This window comes from Vicugna pacos, chromosome 14 (assembly GCF_048564905.1).
Source record: "Vicugna pacos chromosome 14, VicPac4, whole genome shotgun sequence".
Classification (NCBI taxonomy): Eukaryota; Metazoa; Chordata; class Mammalia; order Artiodactyla; family Camelidae; genus Vicugna; species Vicugna pacos.
In genome coordinates, this window is record NC_133000.1 from 41927841 (window position 1) to 41944185 (window position 16345).

The following is a 16345-nucleotide window of genomic DNA, read 5'->3' on the forward strand; positions in this document are numbered from 1 at the left end:
TGACAGAAATTGATTCTGGAAAACTAAAGCAGAAAAGGTGTATAAGGGTGGACTCAGAATTATGGAAAAATGTTAGAGGATTAGATTTGAGACTAAGCTTCTACAAGTGTTCTAAAAACATACACACACACACACACACACACACACACACACACACACACACACACACACATACCCAACAACAACAACAACAACAACACAGATCTGGTCCAAAAAGAAAAGAGTTGCTGTCACACTAGATGAAACACTAGATGATGCTATGATACCGTCTGCCCCTTACATTTCGGCAGTCAAAATCCAACTTGTAGGTCACCACTCCTGCCACTGGAAAAGCTGTAATTATCTTCTCTTTATCTTTTACTAACCTGAATTCAACAATGAACCTGGTGCATATGTTCCTAGTGCTGGAGAGGCAGAGATAGTGGCTACCATCACTTCTAGCTCCTCTGAGTAGTAGATACTAAGCACCAGTCAAAGATGGAAGTACCATAGCACTTTGGTCAAATAATAACCAAAATGTATTAGAGTAGAGTAGGTACAGTCAGTCATCACTGATCTGTAATTATTCAAGAAAATTAACACCTGCATGAATTAAAAGACTAAAAGCAAGTTCATTCAGTTTATCTTAACCTAACCATCATTTTTAAAGTGTATGTGGCTGTTACCTATTAATGCAATTTCTTGGCATGCAAACTACTTAAATACATGAATATAAATAACATATGAAATATCATTCCACTGGGTGCAATTGAATCTGCTGCATATTAACAGCCCTAGGGAAGTTTGTCACATATGTGCAGAAAAGTATTTCATAGTCTTACAAAAATGTACCAGGCATGTGGCTACACTGATCTTTTAACACATTTTAGAAGTCCTGAACCTGTGTAATGAAGGACAAACCATCTATGTGTAGACATTATATTGTAGGTATCATATTATTTAAAACAAAACTCATGCTATTGATAGAATAATGTAACAGTAGAATTTGAAATTTAGTGTGAAGTCAACTGTATTATTACCCCATACTGTCAGTATTTGCAGAGCTAAACTGGTAAACCTGATTCTATATTTTTCCTCATAAAAATGGATAATCATTTATTTTACCTAATTTTTTGTTAAGCAGCAATAATCAAATATCAATGTACATATCTCTTTGATTTATATATTTTGGTCAATGAATTTTGTTATTTTGTGTTTCCTTAAGAATGAAGAACTGATTTTCCATAAGCTACATCAAAGAAGTTCATCAACGATTATATAGGTATTTATGGCATATTGTGTTTGGGGCATTTCATTCACAATTTTACTGGCATCAGTGAAATCATAAGTCATTGTATTCTAACTTCCTAGAAAATCTAAAGACTTCTAAATTTTCCTTTTTAAAATTTTTTAATTTAGTTTTTATATTTCTGAATTTTAGCATAGCATTATAGGAATGCATCAGTGATATGGAATAAAAAAATCAATTTACTAAATTCATCCAAATTCATTAAATTTCACTTATTCTAGGAGAGAAGAAAACATTCAAAAGGAAAAAAATGAATTAGTAGGATAATAAAAATCTTGGAAAAAATGTTTCATATATTTATTTGTTTTATGATTAGAAAGTAAATTATTTTTCAATAGAAAAATTAAAGAATATTTAAGTTATGCCAAATATTTTCATTTTATAGTTGAGCATCTTGTTGAGGGAATTATTTGCATATCAGACATCAATTCTCCTCTCTTCCTTAATTAGAACCTTGATTTTATGCAAACCAACAATAGCCCCCAATAAAATATACTTTCTTTTCCACCTTTGAAGATAATCATCATTGTGATGCTAAATTCTAGCAAGAAAATATAAGCAGAATTTGATCATTGAGATTTTAGGAAAATTGCTTTAAACAGGACTGACCATTTTAAGTCATGAAGTGACACTGAAAATTGAAGCCATTTCTAAGGATGGTTGATATCAAGTAAGAGATTGGGTTGCTATGATGTATTTACCTCAGATATCTTTCAAGAAGAGAAATAAACCGCTACTTTGTTTAAATTTTTATTTCCAGATAGGGTTGCTAACAGCCAAAAAAATTCCAAGTCATGAGGTAAATGCACTCAGACAATGATCAATTACATAGATGTGCTAACCTTCATTGCTTTATTTAAAAAATGTTTCATATAACGATTTTAATGCTGTAAAATACCATCTATACTATCTCTATAAATATAATCTTTAGTAATTGGAATTTTAATTTTTTAAATTTTTGTAAATTTCAAGTAAAACAGAATAGAGAGCCCCAAAATAAACCCATACATATATGGTCAATTAATTTACGACTAAAGAGCTAAGAATATACAATGGGGAAAGGATAGTCTCTTCAATAATTGGTACTAGAAAAACTTGTCCTCAATAAATTATAGTTTTTTTTCTTATTTCACTAGTTATCCTCTAATTTACTTTTAGATATCCTTTTATACACTGCTGTCCTTTTCAGAAAGCAGAACTGTATAACTAAAACAATAGTCTCCTTTCCAACTTTCTGCTGCATTTCTGTCATGCAGACCTTTCTATGCAAAAATCTCCATCCAGTTCGTTTCCCTCTTCCTACTTCTAATACTTTGGAGGGTAGGAGTCAAGATGTTATTAGCTTTTTATTTCCCTACATCCTACTTGCACCTTTAAACCCAACTTGAATTGCCCTAATTTAATTGCACAATCTGTTTGCTGTTGGGAACCCAAACAAGATACTCAAGGCTTAAAGCAATGGCTTCATATTCAAAAACCTGCTGGAGAAGCAATTGAGCATGCAATAAGTTTGATTAAAAATTGTTAATATTTTTACCTAGAATAACATCTGCCTCATTGGGGTGCCTGCAGTGTCTTCAGGCAGTAGACCTCCCACGTGTGACTCATGTTCTAAAGAAATGGTTCCTTTTATATTTCAAATTCTAGTTAGAAACACAGCAGAGTTTCCTTGCCTATATTCCTATAGGATTTTGTATTTTGCATCTTACTATAATTTATAGACACCACCTGCTATATTGTTGCATCTCCCCAAAGACTATGAGCACCTGGAGAGACAATAGTCTTATTATCTCTGAATTCAATGCACAGTGTCTGAACCATTGTAACTACTAAATAAAACACTTACGGACTTTCACTGGTAGTGATTTTGTATACTTAATTCAACATGTATAAGCAATTGTCCTATGAGGGGCTGAGGACAAAGGATCCTGGACAATTCTTAGAAGCAGAAATTCCAGATAGTTCCCTTCTGTTGTGATTACATGCTCAGTGTTCTATTTAGAGGAGGCTGTGTGAAACTCTAGTTTATATACTTTCTCATACAATTGAACAAATTGGTCTGCATACATTGCATGTTCTCTGAGAAAATCTGAATTTACCTACAGAATATTTGGGCTATAAATTTAATTCTTATTTTTAATGTTTTTCTGACAGTTTGTAATCATCTCAACTGAACAATTAACCAGTTTCCATTACCCACCTTAGTCTCATTCCATTACCCACCATAGTCTCTCAATGTGTGATTGATACAAAGACTTATTCTTTGTTACACAAAGACATCTAGGTATTCTGGAGGCCATGATGATTTTCAAAGGCATTTAATCCTAAAACATTTAATAAAATCACTAGTGAAAAATGCTATTGATCAATTTAGAGATGAAAAACTCAAAGGAAAACTGAATAGATGTATAGCCTTCCTACAATATGTTTTATCAATTAAAATTGGTATTTGAAACATTTTCAGGGGTCTTGTGACTCTCACTTATTGGTAGAAATCCATGTTAATGGTTAAAGATAAAATGAGTATATAACTCCATAAAGCATAGTCATTTACCCCAACAAATTATTTAGTCTTGCATTTTGTATAAATGCCCTTGTATGGAGATGCCAACAAAATAGTCCTTAAAAGAATAAGTGGTCAAAAATATGTATATATAGAAAAACATCTATTAAACACAGATAGCATAAAAATAACACAACCAAGAAAACATCTTATCAGCAACTAGCATATGTGTGCCACCAAGGAAGCCTTTTCTCTTACTTGATACAACAATCCCATCAGTCACGAACACAAAACCCAAGTCTTTCATAGACAATCTTTGCTTCTCTGAGCATTGGATTATGCAGTTAAACCAATGTTTTGTTAACTACACTCCCACTGCATGAGTCATAGCACCTGTATATGCAGGCTTAAGGAAATTCTTGCTTTATAAAAATCTTTCACCCAGCTAATACAGTACAGATGGTCTTATCCCTGAGATATAAGAATTAAAAATAAAATGCATCAGAGCATTAACTAAAATTATTTTCTACCTCTATTGTTTTCATAAGCAGTTGAATATTAAATCATTAAAATGTCAACAAGATGAGAAAGCAAGATACTGTAATTCATTACATTCTGATTCCCTTCTAAGTGACTTTTTATAGCATAGGTCTTCTTGAAATTTAAAGTTTTCTGTTCCTACAGTCAAAAATTTCTAAATGCACATAGTATTTAGTTAGACAAATTACCATTCTAGCATTTAGCTGAATTGTTAACACGTTTAACATATTGACAAGGATGATTTTATTTACATCATAAATGAAAGGAGTCATGGCCATTATAGTATGAAATGTAACTTATTAATTCAAAGTATAAAAATATGAAGGAACCACTGCTAGAATTCAGTATGGAGCTGGAAATATGATTTCTCTCTTCATATCTGAATTTTCTTTGATTTTTCCATGAATATGTTAATAATTTTTGTAATCATTTTTACAATTCTGAGTACCTACTATGTTGTGGGAATTATAGTAGAACCATGTTACAAAATAGTAATAGCCTTGGCAGTCAATAGTACTTACAATTAGACTTTCCTCCAGGTATATGTCCAGGAGTGGGATTGCTGGATCATACAGTATGTCTGTTTTTTTTTTTGAGGGATCTCCATACTGTTTTCCATAAAGGCTGTACCAAACTACATTCCCACCAACAATGTAGGAAGGTTCCCTATGCTATATGCCCTCTCCAACATTTATTGTTTGTGGACCTGTTAATGATGGCCATTCTGACTGATGTGAGGTGATACCTCATTGTAGTTTTGATTTGCATTTCTCTGATAATTAGTAATATTGAGTATTTTTCATATGTCTATTAGCCATTTCTATGTTTTCATTGGAGAATTGCTTGTTTAGGTCTTCTACTCATTTTTGGATTGGGTTGTTTGTTGGTTTTGTTGTCGTTGTTAAGTTGTATGAGCTGTTTGTATATTCTGGAAATTAAGCCCGTATCAGTTGCATCATTTGCAAATATTTTCTTCCATTCCATAGGTTGTCTTTTATGTTGTTTATGGTTTCCTTTGCCTTGCAAAAATTACAAGTTTAATTAGGTCCACGTGTTTATTTTTGCTTTTATTTCTATTGCCTGCGTGAACTGCCCTAGGAGAACATTGCTAAGATTTATGTCAGAGAATGTTTTGCCTATGTTTTCTTCTAGGAGGTTTATGGTGTCTTATCTTATATTTAAGTCTTTAAGCCATTTTGAGTCTATTTTTGTGTATGGTATGAGGATGTGCTCTAACTTCACTGATTTACATATGACTGTCCAGCTTTCCAATACAACTTCCTGAAGTGACTCTTTTCTCCATTATATATTCTTGCCTTCTTTGTCAAAGATTAATTGATTGGAGGTGTGTGGGTTTATTTCTGGGTCTATTATGTCCCATTGATCCATCTGTCTGTTTGGGTGCCAATATCACACTGTTTTGATTACTGTGGCTCTGTAGTAATATTTATAACAGCACTATTTACAATAGCCAAGACATGGAAACAACCTTAAAGTCCATCAACAGATGACTGGATAAAGAAGTTGTGGTCTATATATACAATGGAATGTTACTCAGCCATAACAAAAGAATAAAATAATGTCATTTACAGCAACATGGATGTGCCTGGATATTGTCATACTAAGTAAGCCAGAAAGAAAAAGAAAAATACCATATGACATCACTTATATGCGGAGTCTAAAAAAAAAAAAAGACACAAATGAACTTATTTACAAAACAGAAATAGACTTATAGACATAGAAAACAAACTTATGTTACTGGGGGGAAGGGAGGTGGGAAGAAATAAATTAGGAGTTTGAGATTTTCAGATACTAACTACTATGTATAAAATAGATAAATAACAAGTTTCTACTAAATAACACAGAGAATTTTATTCAATATCTGATAGTAAACTATAACGAAAAAGAATATGAAAAGGAATACATGTATGTACATGTATGACTGAAACATTATGCTGTATATCAGAAACTGACACATCATTGTAAACTGACTATTTGCCAATAAAAAATTACATCTGTGCTTACAGTATACATAAACAGATACATATGATGTGTAAATGTTCAATTCTGTAGGGACTAGGTGTGAGAAATCAGTATAAGCTAATAGAGATTGGAAGATGTTCTGGAAGAGAACACCAATCATAGTATTTTAAGCTTTTAATTTCTCCATTTTTTACCTTTATTTTACAATTTGATGTCCGTTCTTTGATTTTATTGAGGTTTCTTTTTCCTTCCCCTCATTTTCATCATTAACTAGGACACTGTTTATTCCAAAAAAACAAAAGTAAAGGCAACTCCATATTCATGACATTATTTACTCATTCATTCATTTATCTATTTCAATAAAGTACAACTATTGAGCTTTAATTATGTGAGACCTAAGCTGCAGCTGAAGAGGTTATATAGAATCTTGAGAAGAGTGGTCCACACTGAACAAACAACACTGATGTTCACTGAAGATTGTTTTTTCACTCATACATGCTTTCTTTTGGCAATTCCCTGGTTTTTTTCTTATTCATGAATTTATTCAACAATTACAGAACATTCAATCTAGTGAGAAAATGGACCATTTCAGCCATGTCAATGAAATATTCCCAGTGAAACAGACAATTATGTTGTGATCGGAAATATAAATAGTGATTAATGGAATAAATGAATATATGTCTGGAAATACAAAAGTTGAGATAAGAGATATGGTTCTCCTGGATTCCAGATAATGGCAACAGCAAAGAAACAGAAGCAGCACCAATGCAAATTGCAGTAACTAAAAGGCATCATGGCCTGAGGTAAGAGATATTGTGCTTAACAAGAGGTAAACAATTTATCATGACCACTGTAGCAATTCTCAAATATGTCTGCAGTTTATTTTAAAATTTTTAGTCAGAATTTGCACAATAAAGAGTAGTTGAAAAACATGCAGCCTTGTTCACCTGAAAACAAAACAAAACAAAATAAAGAACAGAGTTTGGGCAACCACAACTTCTGAGAAGTGAGGAAAGTCAAAGAATTCAGTCCTAATTTCTGGGTGTAATCTCTACTCATTTCATAGCTGCTCTCTGAAATATATATATATATATATATATGATCCAGATTTTATGAAGGCAAGGCAAATTTTTAAAAAATTAAACTGAAATTTGGGCTACCACTTATTGCTGAGGAAAGAGAATTTATAGTATGAACTCAGCCAGAGTTATTTCCTTCTTAAAATATAATATTATATAGAGGAATGTGGTGGAGTCCATAATTTCTACAATATATCATATTATTCACAGTGTTGAAGAAACAGGAAAATAAGATCCATTCTCAAGAGGAAAGATTATTAGAAAACAAATCTGAAATAACCCAGAGTTTGTGAATATCAGAAAAAGAGTTTTAAAGCAGTTAGTATATCTATGCTTAAGGATGCAGAGAAAATATTATGATAATGAATAAAAAGAACTCTCAGCAAAAAAAAAGTACTCTTAAAACAAACTCAAATTAACTCCTAGATGTAAAAATGCAGTATATAAAATAAAGTATTCTCTAAGTAGGCTTATAAGCAAAGTGGAAATGGCAAAGGAAAGAGAGAGCTTTAAGTTTGATCAGTTGAAATTATCTATTTTTTTAAGAGAAAGATTAATCAGAAAAAAGAATCTCAGAGACCTGTGGGGCAGTATCAAATGCTCCACTGTATGTGCGATTATGGTTCCTATAAAAGGAGTAGAGGTATAGAAAACAAAAAAAAACAAAAATAAAAATATGATAGCTGTTTGGGGAAAAGCATGCACTTACACAAATATAGTAATTTATGAGCTCAGAGCACATCTAACTGGAACAATAAAAACAAATAAGCCACTTAAGTAAAACAGAGCCAAACAGTTAAAAGTCAAAGATAAAGTGAGTAACTTGAAAGAAGCCAGAGAAAAATAACACATTGCACATATATTACGGAGCTTGATTGAATATTCAGAAAAAGGGATGACCAGTTTTCTAAACACTCAGATAAATGGAGGCAGAGGCAGTAAGAAAATATTTTTAATTGCTAGAAAGAAGTTAACCTGGTATTCCAAACCAGGCAAATATACATATGAAAGTGAAAGCTAAATAAAAATATTTGAGATTTAAGAAAACATCATCTGCGGAGAAAGAAAGAAAATTTATTTTTTTCACTGATGGTCATGCAATACAAGGAATGTTAATTTACATTTTCGGTCTGACATTAAATGCAAACAGGAGAAACGGGTATTCAAGATAAACTAAAGCATATTGGAAATACTAATATGACTGAAATATAAAAGAGTGTTTCTGTTGATTTTTTAAAAATATGGTTTTAAAACAAAATTATTGTATTCTGAGGTTCATAATGTACATAGATAAAATACATGTTATAACTAAAACATGAAGGACTTATACATTTTTAAGATTTCCTCATGTAAGAGAAGTGGTGAAATATTAAGTCTAAGTCAGCTCTCTTATGTTTGATGTATATACTGTGATCCTTAGAGAAATGAAGTTAAAAATATATTTTTCTGGAAAGTCCTCACATTCAGATAGAATTTCTCTGAGGTTCAAAAATAAATTGAAATAAAATTGTAACTTAAAATTTTGGGAAAACCTAAGAAGGAAAAACATTATGTGACTCTCTTTTAGATGATACTATAGGGGGCTTTTTGCCAGCACTCCCATTGATACGTAAATGTGTGTAAGCACTAATTAAAGTAAAACATCTTATTAGAAAAAGAATAAAAAACAGCTTTAAAAAATGATGAAAATATTATAAATAAAAGAGCAAATACGGTGTTTAATTTGATGAATTACATCATATTCGGTTTTATAGCCATACCCCAGATGCTAACTCACATGAGTTTAGATAATTCCACCACCTGCTATAGGAAGTGTTCATTAGTGAAGTCTCTTGATTGCTTTGATATTGTGGATATTTGTCATTTATTATGGTTTTTCTAATATGTTTATCAATAATAAAATTAATTCTATATTTTGCTATGGATTTGTTAGTAGCTTTTACCTGTTATTAAATAGATCTAAATTATTTTTCTCATTATATTCTCCAAGACACACTGGAAAGTGGTTTATTCTGAAAAAGGTCTGTGATTAATTATTTTATTTTTTAATACACCTAGTCTAGTTATTCTCAACAGAGTTTGTCAAGCATCTGCCTAAGGGTGGATGGTGTACTAACAGGGTCTCATTCCAGTTGGTTTCACTAGGCAGTTTTAATATAGAATATCCATTTTCTGTGCCAGTGTAATCAAATTGTATTTGTAATATTGGACTACTGACTACGAGAGATCTTCAGTTTGATGTCTAGATTACAGATCATAATATCAATGTGATTTTCTGCAACAAATTGTCCCTTTATTTTTTTCCCATAAGCATCTGCTGCCTTGAAGGGATTGCATTGAGCTTAGCTTGGATTTCAAGTTCAAGTTTGCTGTGTACAATTTGCACTGCTTTGAACAGCTGGCTATCACTTTTGCTTTCCCATTTTCCTCACAGTTGAAATGATTTACCACCTGTAGATGCATCCTGTTTCTTCTGTGTTCATTTGTTAGGTTAATTAACTTTTACTCTTTTTTTTTTAATACAAGTCTTAATAGTTAATTCAATCATAAACAGCTAAAGGGTATGTGTTGCTGTACTAAAATCAGCTGCATCGAGAAGTCTGTGAATTGAATGTGTGAAAATTTCAGAAAACCAAACTAATTCTCAACTAACAAATATTTCATTTTATAGACTATTTAATATTAGAGCATCCAGACTATATGTAAGCTATAATTTTGGGTCAGAAAACAATCTTTGTGCTTTATTAATTTTATTTTTTCCCACAGAAATATCTGCTTTATTATCACATAGAAAATCAGGAGACCCAATTTTATTTCCAACATACCCCTAGGTTGTGATGTTCTCCTGGTGGCTGTATGTTCAATTCCAGCTATTTCCCAATTTCCCTTGCTACTTTTTTTTCTTTTCAGTATACCTCAATTAACAAGGTCATTTTTTTTGGTTTTGTTTTGAAACAAGATAGAAACTCTAAAATGGTAGAACCAAGATTTTGTCAAATAAAAATTTTATTTTTAGTTCCAGTAGATTTCACTTGAGTAATTTGGATAGAAAACTGATTTGTTTATTTTTTATTGAAGTAACTCACAGCATTAGTTCTGCTTTAGTTAACACTACAATGGAGCAGCACTCCAGGATGACAAGTCCTGTGGGGCATAATTTGTGTGCCATTATAAAATCTTGGGCTGCCAAATCTATCTGGAGCTGTTTCATCAGCAACCACTTTCAAGATGACTGATTAGTCTTGCTCAGGTACAACTAGGCAACCTCCTGACCCAAATCTTGCTATAGTCTTTCACTTTCTTTTTTAGGGGCTTCTCTGATGCCATAGAAGATGACTTCAGTGATAAATAGGTGGCCATCACACACACACACCTAGAAGGGAAAGTCGGCACTGCAGAGCCAATCTTGACCACTCGGGGACAGCAGCTTGTAGATAAATGTGCTTCCCACTTTTATCAGTGGGCAGAGGACTTAGCAGGAAGGAGGTTTACTTTCTTCATTCTGATTGCAGAAATGTCCAGATGCCCAGATGTTGACCCTTTGGCTTTGCAAAGTCAGTGGGAAGTCACGGAAATTTCCCTTGATGCTATCTGGTCAAACCTCTCTTCTGGCATTCCCTGTGATCTTTGCAGAAGTTAATTCCAGTTTGTGGAGTCCGTGGTCAGGCTGGTGTTGATGGCAATAAACATTATCAAAAAGAAAACCCACTGGCATAACCTACCCCCTCATTTGTGTGATTTGTTTTTCCAAGGTACTTTTTAACTCCACTTTGTTGTTGTTGTTATACCTCTGTGAGGGAAGTTTGATACCCAAGAATTTGGGATTTGACTTTCAGGAGTGCAGACTATTAGGACACAAAGCTAATTATCCTTTCTGTACTCATCCTTGTCTAGAGAGATCATAGTGGGAAATACTTTCATTTCAAAACACTTTTGCCCTATTTTTCTTCCCAAAGTTTGCCTAGAAGTCAGTGGCAAATGCTGAAGACTACTACTTGATAAAGGGCTCAGAAATTTTTGTTTGCATTTTTTTATTGAGTTATAGTCATTATACAATGTTGTCAAATTCCAGTGTGGAGCACAATTTTCCAGTTATACATGAACATACATATATTCATTGTCACCTTTTATTCACTGTGAACTACCATAAGTTCTTGTATATATTTCCCTGTGCTATATACAGTACAAAGCTTTTAATTTAGAGTTTTAAAATCTCTAGAAATTTGAGTGTCTTAAAAACTGCCTTGAAGCTTTCACCTCTCCTTAAAAATATAAATGATTTTCTTTAATCTTTTAATGCACAAAACCAGGAAATGAACTCTAGCTCATCAAGGAGTCAGCGAGCATGTTGACCTATCATCCTTAGCAGTGGTCACCTTGAGAATATTTCTTAGACGGACTTTCCTTCTTTCCTTGGTCCATTCATCTAGCTTCCAATTCCGGCACTCAGGGATCACTTTCCAAATCAATCATTGGCACCAAGTTTTTTATTCTAGTTTCACTTTCAAGGCGATCCAGGTTAATACACAGTTATACCATCAATATGTGTTTTTTTTTTTTTTGCTTTCCTTTCATTTTTCGATATTTGACAAATCCAATTCTCTTTCTAAGAAAAAAATATATATCTTACACAAACAAGGTGAAATATTGAAAACTCTATACTTTCTAAAACAGAACATGTAGAGGGTATATTTTTGGAATATTTAATTTTATTATAGCTTTACAACTGAAAAGCTTTCATAGACATAAAGATAAAACCTCAACTCTTGTAAAACTAGAGATAGTACAACCTGGAGGTATTATTTTTTGGCATATATATACATATATATGTGTGTGTATATATATATATATATATATATATATATATATATATATATATAGTAACCTGTTCAAGAAATGCTGTAAACATCCCTTTTTCTACAGTCTATATATAAATATCAATCAACTCTCACATTAAATATATTCTTTTTTCCATTTATGGAAAATATGATAGGCTGATAGGATTGTGTGATCATATATTCCTATTAATAAGGGTGAAATATGGGCTCGGTATGGAGCTGCATTTATTCTACACAATTTAAAGCCTTGCCATCACTTATCTCTGAGCTCTAGAAGAAAATGTTAAGAACAGGAAGGCAAAACTTTGAAATGCACGGATCTCTAGCAAAGGAAACACATGTACACACAAAACAAAACACATATATTCACCTCCATTTCTAAGTGATACCTTCAGCTTTGTAAATAGTTCTATTATTAAATCAGCCTGAAAGAATAACACTGGTAATAAAGGTTATGCAATCTCTCCCTTTGAGGCAGACATCTTGATTCAAGGCAAGGTACTGTGTTTCTTAGCATCTCTTTGCCTTGTGTCTGTTGTCAGATTTTCAATGATGTGCAAAATAGAAGAAAAAAATAGAGAGCCTCGAATATGTCTTCACAAACCTCCTGTTCTTTTTCTTTTGAATTATAAAATTTATCTTTAGAAATGGAGAATGTAAGCAAGAAGTATAAAATTTAAAGTGGAATTTTAAATGGCTAATGATTTTACAGACTCACTTTTGGGACCTATATGTACAAAAGATCGTTTCAGCTAAAATGTGAGTAAAACAAGTGAAGGAACTGCAACATTCTAAATTTGGCAGGCATAAAAATCAATTTAAGATTCCATAAGAGGAACTTTCACAGGTAATTTATTGAAAATATCATTTTAGGAATCAAAAATAAGCATGATGCATGAAAGAATTCATCTGCTATGTTTTAGTTTGGTAAACAATGTTAAAATTCAAAACATCTGGAGTGATTATTTAGTCTAGCCACCAAGTTTTACAGAGAGAAATTACTCAGAACAGTTAACTGAGTTCTTTAGATTCATATAGTTATTGACAAAAATGAGAGTAACAATTTCTGACATATTTAAGGGAACATATATTAGGACAATCTGAACTAGTGGCATGATATATAGCAAAAATAAAATTAATATCATGGTTAATTTCTATGTAGCATCAATGACAGCCATAATATTAATAAACTACCAACTAGCAAATTCAATTGTGATAATAATAAGTTTCAAAAGAGTAAACAGCTACTAGACAACTAAAAATTTATGTTTATTTGTAGATGTTTTAGGTTTAAGATATTAAGTATAACCCTTATCATGGTCACTGTATATACTGTAAATTGGAGTGATTTTTCATTAGGACTAAATTTCCAGAAGCCTCTGCTTGTATTGAATCCTATTATCCAATACCAGGTTTTTATGTAAATAATACCTTAAGAATTTTACATAATTATTATTATTACATAAAATCTGCTCATGTTGAGTAAACTTGTCTGAGAAAATACTTATTCCATTCATATATACCTCACAGCTTGTATTATTGGTGTGTGATATTGATTTCATAAATTGACTGAAATAGTTTGAACAGAGATAAGGAAAAAATAGATTATTTACAAAAGTCTATTAGAGGATAATAGTTTTAACAAAATCAGGAGAGAGAATAAAGGAAGAAGAAACATCATCTTATTCTATATTTTCATAAGGTTGACTTCAAATATTAGATAAGTTCCTCATAATGTTTTCTCCAACAGCCAATCCCCTATCTATTCATCCATTCATCCAACCATCCAACCATCTAAGTCCACAGGGCACTGAGCACGTATATGTCGCCTTTGCTGATGGATTTAATTTTGTGTAAATGCTTAATGTTTAAGTTTTAACATATCAAGATTTTTCTTATCAGTGCTTACATGGTTATTTTAATATCATTTAAAGTAAGCATTTTGATATTTCAAACACTCCTTTTACATTTTCACATAGTGTCACCCATTTACATATATTGCCCTAGTATAAGAATCAGGACGGTTCAGGCCCTCTGGAAGGTTTCCTCAAGTGTGCAGAGGTAGTCAAGTTCATATTAACGTGTATTATCAAAACTTAGGATTTTTTAAAAAAATAACTTATGTTGAATACTACACTATATAAAGTGAACTTATTTTCAAGATAGTATTTTATTTTGTACAGTTTATAGAAAAATGTGCTTCTTTTATTTATCATAATCCTGTTGATAAATTTTGAATAAAACTGATTCATATAGCAATCCACAGGTTTTATTTGAAGTGTTTTGATACTAGTAATTTAAAAGTAACTTGTATCATGTAATGAGCAATCTGTGTCCTACGAGGAATCTTTAGAAAATTTAGAAAACTAGAATTGATATTGTTTGCTGATAAAATTGAGGAAAATTTTTTTCCACTTTAATTTTTTTTTTTGGCTTTAGCATTATGGCAATAAATTTGTACATATTTTTCGGTGAGTTATACTTTTTGAGTCAGTTTTTACTTACTCTATCTTTATCGTTTCTATTTTCCCCCTTTGGTATAAAGAGCCTTGTGACATGAGGAAAACAAAGCTATGCTATCAGAACAAAGCTGACTAAGTTTTTGACTCGGTTTGGTCTTTCCTCCACTTGTAAACATCCATGGCTCCTGACCTTGCATCCACAGATTATACTGCTTGAACAGGGGTTCCATTTTCCAGGATGCAGTATAAGGCCACAGGATGCCTTTAGCCTTTAGTGGGCTCTTTTCTTTTCTTTTTGGGATTCTTGTTAATGGGCCCTATCTCCTCATGGAAAAAGTTATAACAAACTCCTTTTTCCTGCCTATGGAAGCAGGCAAACATGGCTGCACCAATTAGATACACCCACTCAAGACTGCTTTAAAAAAAGAGGTATGATGGAGAAGCCATATATGTTAATGACATCAAGAGTATTTAGTTCTTAAGGGTTTCAACTGTTGCAAGGTTGACTTTCTACTGTAGAATGAATGGCAACATTAGACATAAAAGAGAAACTAAGGAATATAAAACATTTCTAGGCCTTATAGATATTACTAATTTTAATTTACAAATTTATTTAAAAAAATACTTTAGGAGAAGTAGGGGACTCATTCTTAGACAAAATACTGCATTTATACAAGTTGGGACCAGATAATGGTCTAATGTTTAGTGACTTCTCATGCATATGCTCTGTAAAACCTGGGCTATAATGTGCTTATTAATAACATTTGTGCAAGTGATTAAATGAGATATTACATATTAATTATCTGTTATCATCACACCTGGAACATAAACAGATTTCAATTAACACTAGCCTACTTCTACTTCAACAGTTTTTGTTTTTCTTTGTGTCTCGGATTAGTTTATGGGTAATATTTTTTGTGTTACTAGTTTCTAGTATTCTGGACTAAAATCTAAATAGTGCATTCTTTACATCAATATAATTTTCTGTTTAATTTCTATTTTGGGGTTCCGGTTTCTCCACAGATCCAAAAAATAGATGTTTCTAGCTCTCTTTAATGTCTAACTCAATTATTTTCTCTTTTGTGAAAACTCCTCTAACTTTTTCAATGAGTTGGTCATGTTAGCACTGCTGAAGTCACCACAAAAAAAAAAAAATAATGTTATTTTTCAGTCATTCATTTGCAAACACATGTCCCTTATGGACCATGAACTTATGAAATGTTGTATGGGAAGTATTCAGTAAGTGTTGTTATAATGGCTATGATGTCATTTCCTTCACTTTCTCATTAATTTGTATTCGATGTGTTAAGTTTGTATCTGCCCTCATGTTTTCAAATTTAACAGCGGCAAATATCTTATAAATGTATATTATATTCTGTCACAATTTATAATTTGAACTCTACATAACATTCTATTTATACATTCCATTTCAGCTAAAATTTAACATGAAATTTATTTCATAAAATTGTCTATATTTTCTAGCTTCTGTGATCTACTTGGATTGAAAGTAATTGAATACACTTATGTTGTTTGGCCTCAGGTATCTGCCGTTCAGCTGTCCAGATCATTTGACAGATTTCTTACTTTTAGGCCTTATTTGAATTCCAAGAATTAAAGTACATATTAACAACATGAGGGAAATTTGCTTCATA